The sequence below is a fragment of the Aythya fuligula genome, chromosome 9 (genome assembly GCF_009819795.1).
Source record: "Aythya fuligula isolate bAytFul2 chromosome 9, bAytFul2.pri, whole genome shotgun sequence".
NCBI classification, from domain to species: domain Eukaryota; kingdom Metazoa; phylum Chordata; class Aves; order Anseriformes; family Anatidae; genus Aythya; species Aythya fuligula.
Genome location: NC_045567.1, coordinates 18,098,326 through 18,104,602, shown reverse-complemented (window position 1 = coordinate 18,104,602; position 6,277 = coordinate 18,098,326).

Below are 6,277 nucleotides of genomic sequence, written 5' to 3'. Positions count from 1 at the left end.
CGATGGACAGTAATTCAAACAGCACTGATTCAGAGCATCGGAAAGTTAAGTCTTTCCATTGACTTTTGTAAGTTTTTGAGAAAGTTCAAAGCTGTGTTTAGCTGGCAGGGGACCACCTTTGAAGGTGTATGGAACAAGGGAGTGAAGAGAGATTTGAAGGAAGAGAGAACATTAAACTGAAGAGGTGATTTCAGGAGCTTCATATCAGGAAATGAAGCATATCCTAGAGTCAAAGCTAACAGCAAAACACATTTTTTTTAAACAGCTAGGCCATTTAAGGTGTTTGCACCTAAATACAAATACATAAAACTCAGTGAGTTGACTTAGATGTCAATCACTGGAATTTCTCATCTCTGACTGTGAGGCTTCTCTTAAAAGTTTGAAAGTCTAAATTTTGATAAAATGTGGCATCCAGAATTAAAAATTCTGACATTAAACTCTCTCTTAGAAGCAGGTAAATTAATTCCAATTCCCCAGTAGTTTTGAGAAATTAGAAGCGACACTCTGATACTTGGTAGCATCCCAGGGACAGTGGGTAACCTTGCACACTCAATGCTGCTCTACCTGCATTTCCTATTACAAGGTCTAGAGAGATGCGAGGGAGTGCAGGAATATGGGATAGAACCTGGGCTGCAAGCCCAGCTCCATTCCTGAACTGCTTTGTGATATTGATCACAAGATTTGAAGAAGATGAAATGAGAGCGTGAAAAGGGGAATGAGAAGTGAAAGGAGCTCTTCAGAGAAAGAGGCTTGTTGTTAGATGCTGTTGGGGCATGAGCCTAGAGCACCATTTGCTGCCCAGGCCCCTCCACAAAGCGCTGCAGGTCCAGGTGCAGCACTGCAAACCTGCCCTGATGCCAGCACCAAAGGTGACCTAAATGTGACCCTGCTGCTAGAGACTCATCCACCCAGCCTTACCTAGGGGTTCAGATGAAACGATTTCCTTTCAGTATTTTAGTATTATTAACTGTTATTATTTCTTTAGGTTTTATGCAACAATAAAAGGGAGGCTTCTGTTCCCGGCTGCAGCAACCCCTCCCACAAATCAAAAGAATATGACTTTCGTTTTGAAAAGACTGAATAAATATGCCCTGAATACAGAGGGATGCAGATTCCAAACACCCCGAAGTCTTGGAAGGAAACAATTGTTCTTTCTTTCGTTTGATTCATCCCCAAAGGTTCAATATATGTATCTCACGGAGTCTGGGTGGTTTTCAGATCCAGGGCTTTGTTTCAGGTGGAGGTGTTGAAAGATGCCATAGGAACAATGAGACAGAAAGCATAACCAAAGGATTGGGATTTGGGCTTTCAGGAAGAGCTGGTGATTTGGGAGATCTAATTCTGAGTTATCTTTCAATGACACGATTTTCAGAGCGTTGCATCCTCTGCACTTTCTGAAAGTCAGGTTCTGTGAAGGGGTCTTGTGCCAGACAGCAGAAATCATGAATTTGCTGCCAGTTGTGTGGGTGCAAGAAGAGTCCCCAGCAGGGAGAGCTGCGGGTTGAGTGCTACAGCCAGAGCCCTGTCTGCCTCACAACACGCGGCGTACTTTATCTGCACTCAAGAAAAAGGAAGAACAATGCTTGTTCTCCCAAGTCCTTTCAACTCCTGAAGGAGATGTTACACATGGACATATACTTCTTTCTCCCTGAAAAGCCCCTGGTCGGAGTCTTGGCTAGGCTTCCAGTTCCCCAGGTGGGGCGGAGAGCCTCGCCAAAGGAGCCAAGGTAGTGTTTTTGCTGTCACTGAAGACAACTCATTTCAGAAGTCTGATCTGGTGCTGTAGCCAAGTTTGATTTCTCATAGCATTGTATTTAAGGGCAGGGAGCTCCCCACCCAGCAATGCAACCTGAGCGGCCCCTCTCGCTTTTGTTAGAGAATCTTCTGGGTGCCTGACGCACTCTGGGGGTTCACACCTGCACAGCTTGTCACCTTCACTGTCCTCTTGCTAAGGTAATGCCTACCCCATCAGGCCAGGATGGCAGTTCCCAACGATCGCTTTGTCCTGTGTTTTATTTTGGTTAAGTTAAATAGGTGTAAGATGAGAAATCTGTGTGCACACATGGGGTGAGGGGATTTTGACCATCTTAATCGCCAATTCTGTACCATACATCCTTAACGCTGGGAATTTGCAATAGCAGAAAGGTTCACTTCCCTTCCTTGCTACACTCCTGGAGACGAGAGGGTTATGCTAACATGCACAATGTCTGTAACCATTTTTGGACTCTGTGTCAGTTGGATAGAGTATTGCCACCAAACCTATTTGAATAGTTAAGTTTGTTCATTTGGTGAAGATCTTGCTTGGATTTTCAGTCTTGGTAGGTACTTTACAGTTAATGAGGATAATTCTTTGGCAGAGACAGTTGTCAGTAAAAATCTACATAAAGTATCAAATTGTACCACAGCGTCTGCAGTGGCAGCTGAAGACAAAATACCAACTATGTGTTTTTATCTGTGGTGGGATTTTTTCCACAGGCCAGTCTTAGAGCTGCGGAACAAAAGGCCATTCCTCTCCTCCAGCTTTTTGACTTCCACTGTTAAAAAGCAGAGTACAACTGAGCCTTCACACCCCTTTTGAAATGCAAATCCCCCACAGCCTGGGAAGGAACAGGTTAATATTTTGTCCCCGAGCAGCAAAGCTACCACAGGTGTTTGCCCTCGTTCAGGGATTACCAGAGCCCAGGCATGGCAGAGCTCAGCTGGAGCGAATTACTCTGTCAGCAGGGGCTGTAAAAGGAAGAAGAGACCAAGTGGTGGGTCAGGCATGCCGGGTGAAGGAGACTTTAATTCCCTTTTTTTAGATGCCCGGTTATGTGAAACCCTTTTAATTTCCCAAAGTAGCCCTTTCCTCTCAACCCGTGAGGTTTGGGTTTTTTTCAGTGTCCTTCCCTGACCCGTCACACTTCTCACAGTCATTTCATCTCATCATTTCCGTTCTGTTTTACATGTTTTAGTATGTCCCATTATTTCCATATTGGAAGCTTTTTAAGTTAACAGGCCCAGCAGGCTTGCAAAGACTATTAGACACAAATTATCTTCTTTTTTTTTTTTCTTTTTTTTTTTTTTCCTGTGGTCTTTTGCATGTAAAATACAAGTCCATTCCATTGCAAGGAAATACAGTTAAAAATTGACCTACATTTCCATTAAGCTATGTCTCATGTTGCACAGTGCTCAACTTTATGGAAAGATTGGGCTGTGCGGGATGTAGCAAATTAGTTAGAGAAGGGAAAAGTATGAAGAATATGTAGTCAAAAATATAACAGGCACTTGCTCACCCCTGATTGTAAAATGTCTTGTTCCTTAGCTTAGGTGAGATTACAATTAGGGGTAGATCACTTTAAAAGATCTATTGTTCTTTCATTTTTTTCTTTTCTTTTTTTCTTTTTCTTTCTTTTTTATTTTTACGAGATAATTACAACTATTATACACTGTTACATTTTGATTCATACAAAAGACAAATAAATTACATCAGTAAGAACTGTATGTTCATAATATTACGATATGTTTCTGCTTAGGAAATTAACTGACTATTTTAAGGTAATATCATAGATTATAAGATTTGATGGTTAAAAGAGGGGGTCTAACTGCCAGGAATCTTAGTACAGATAATGACTCTGGATATTTCTAGGTCTACAGTCACCGTTGTATCTCAGCAATTTATTCTCAGTATGATCATTTATTCTTCCCATTAACTGGCAAAAATTTTGGCATATATCTTCAAATTTAACTAGTTTCCTTTCATTGTAATTAAAGAGGTAAATACTTTGACTTTTTTTAGGCCAACAGGGTTCAATGGTTTTCTTGAGGTGAATGCAGGAATATGTAGCAGATCACCTGAATCTTAGCTTCCTTCCCCATCTCCTTTATACATTTATGTTCTATCTGTCCTGGTCTGCTGAGTAATGGGTCTAATAGCATAATAGGGTAATAGTGCTCTCCATAAAGGGGCTGCAAGGCTTAGGCAGTGTTTGCAAAGTATTTAGGAGGCTGAGATAGAAAAAAAATACAGTTTCTGACTGCTGTGCAACATTGCTGCTGACAAATGACTGAGTGTTGTCCTTGTAATTCCGAAATAACTCAATGAAAGATCCAGAAGTTAAGGTTTGTGGAGGGTTTTGTGTGTGTGCGGTTGGTTGGTTTTCTTTGTCTGGTTGGTTTTTGCTTGCAAAAAACATGGGAGAACCCCAGTCTGGCAGCATAGGTACTGTTCCTTCTCTTTGTGTTTGGCTTAGGAATGTGTACAATATACAAATTCTGCAAATTTCATAGGCATTTGTTTGGTTTAAGGACTCCAGTTCATTGTCATCCAGGTTATTTTTTCTTCAGATTTCTTTATTCTGTTTCCTTTAACAAAACTTCATAAAAGATGGAGATGTGCCATTTTGTTCTGGCTCTGATTTGATTACAAAAACCACTGCTAACAAATAGTGGTCAGTGTGCACTAAATCTCTTTTTAAGTATGGTATTAAAGCTTTCTGGACACCTTTACGCTGGCTTTTTCAGCAAGATTTCATTTTCCATGCGGTTATATTTAAATAGCAACAAAGGCCTGACCTCTTTGATGTTCGAGTTCAAAATTTGCCTTGAACCTAATAGAACCAGAGCTCCCTCTTTCATCTCTAGGAGTTTCCAGGTAGTTTAATCAGCCCAAGGAGCCTTCATTCCTTGCTGGAGCCTCTTGAGGGATTTTGTAATGGAAATAACTAGTAAGCAGCATAGCACTGGATTCCCATGAACACATGCACAGGCTGGCAAAGCTTAAGTTATCGATACTGGGGAACGGAAGAGCTTAAGGGAAGGGATTTTTTTGTGCAGTAGTGTGAAGTTATACATGCAGAATATTAGGCTCAGTAGTTTAACATCCTTTACTGCAGATGAGGTTAGAGACAGAGACAAGGCCGGACTTGGCACCCCAGTGCTTACTTTTACTCATGTATGCAGTTAATCAGCCAATTTGCCTGTGCTGGCACTTAGAGCTGTTGTTAGATCCTATAGAACCATCTTCTACAGAAGCTGCTCAGAAGTGCTGTTTGGTCTCACCTCCTGCTTTGAGTCATCACTTCTGGAGGCTTGGCTCTTAGAGCAATTGCAAGAGCTGTTTTCTAGAGGAAAAAGACTTATCAGTCAAGGCACAGACAGCTCTGTTAGGCTGGTTGTTGCTTCTCAATACGAAAATAATAGGCAAAAGGAAAAACAAAACAAAACAAAAAAAAAAAAAAACAGGAAGCACATATTAAAGTGTGGGATGGAGATTTTAAATGTAGGGGAGACTGTAGAAGATATAAATTCTAAGTTTATAGAAATATGTCAGTAGTCATTTAGATTTTGAGATGTTTGATAAAACAAGAAAATACATGTACCAGACTTCAGAACAAAAAGTTCATCTTTTTATAGGTTATTAAAAATATTAATGTTCTGGTCAAACTGCTGAATTCCTGCTCCCTGACATACACGGGTATGTGCTTCACCTCCTGGTCATGATCCCTGCTATATATCACTGGTGACTGTAAGCATCTACACAATGAAGAGTTTTCATAGAATCATATAGAATCATAGAATATCCTGAGTTGGAAGGGACCCATAAGGATCATGAAGTCCAACTCCATTCCTCAGGCTACCCTCTATGCCCAAAGTGCAGACAGACAATGCCACCAACCTTCTTGTCAACACCAAACTTTGTCCTGCTGAATCTAAACAACCAAGTAAAATATCTCCAACTGAAATACCAAGAAATTAACCAAAAAATACAGTATAAACTCCATCAGCATAAGGCCTGCACTGGTTTACCCCGAAAACTTTGTGTAGGTGATGACAGGTAACTTTTGTTTGTTGGTTTGTTTTGTTTTGTTTTTTAATATATATTACTTATTTTTTAAAACTTACAGGAAAAGGTGTAATAATGCTCAGTTGATATTCAGTACTCGGTTGAAGGTAGGACTAGATGATCTTAGATGTTTTTTCCAACCTGAATGATTCTATGATTCTATACATGTCTTGAAAATGGAAACTAAAGAAATTTACAATAGAAAAGAGGTGCACATGTTTTAAGAAGTATAATTAACTTGTGATACCCAGAGATGTAGTTGATTCTCTGTCATGGCAACTTAAATCAAGTCTTGATATCTTCTGGGTTGTTACAGTACAAAAGACAGTAGTTACAATGAGAGATTGCTGGCTTAAATGAAAAAGGTGATCAGGCTACAGGGGACAGTACTCTGCCCCACTTCTAGCTAAGAGAATTTGCTCTTTTGTTTCTCTCTATAAAATTATATAGTTT